Source organism: Egretta garzetta, unplaced genomic scaffold (genome assembly GCF_000687185.1).
Source record: "Egretta garzetta isolate BGI_Z169 unplaced genomic scaffold, ASM68718v1 scaffold68, whole genome shotgun sequence".
In the NCBI taxonomy this organism is placed as follows: domain Eukaryota; kingdom Metazoa; phylum Chordata; class Aves; order Pelecaniformes; family Ardeidae; genus Egretta; species Egretta garzetta.
This window is the reverse complement of record NW_009260774.1, coordinates 5446028-5446514: the sequence shown is the minus strand read 5'-3', so window position 1 is coordinate 5446514 and position 487 is coordinate 5446028.

The window sequence follows — 487 nt, the reverse complement described above, 5'->3', positions numbered from 1 at the left end:
TGCCCCCCCCTCCTCCCTTGAAGCATGCCATTCCTGTGACCCAAGCCACCCGGGCCAGCCCAAGGTTAGGAGCCAAGCGCACTGTTCCTCCACACACGGGAGGAAAGATTGCCAAGGCAAAGCCTTGCTGCGGTGCTGAAGCACCCACTGCTATTGCACCTCGGCCGAGTGTTTCTTCTAATCTGAACTTTCCCACGTTGCCCATGAGGTGACAGGAGTGATTCTAGGTGACTGGGTTACAGTCTGATGGGGCTCTCCAGATATCCCCTGTCCTTGACGGTGCTTAGGGCAAGCAAAGCCCAGTTGCATCTGGTGTGACTGCAGTTTAATCCCTTAGGCCTGGTAAGGTATATAGAACTTCCTAGCTCCTGAGAGAGAAATGGAGTTTGTGATCACTCTCTGTAGAGTATACGGTAATGTCACATCATGTCTAGGCTTCTCTTACATCAAGAAAGAGAAGGTATGGGAAATGGCCTGTTTGCCTCTT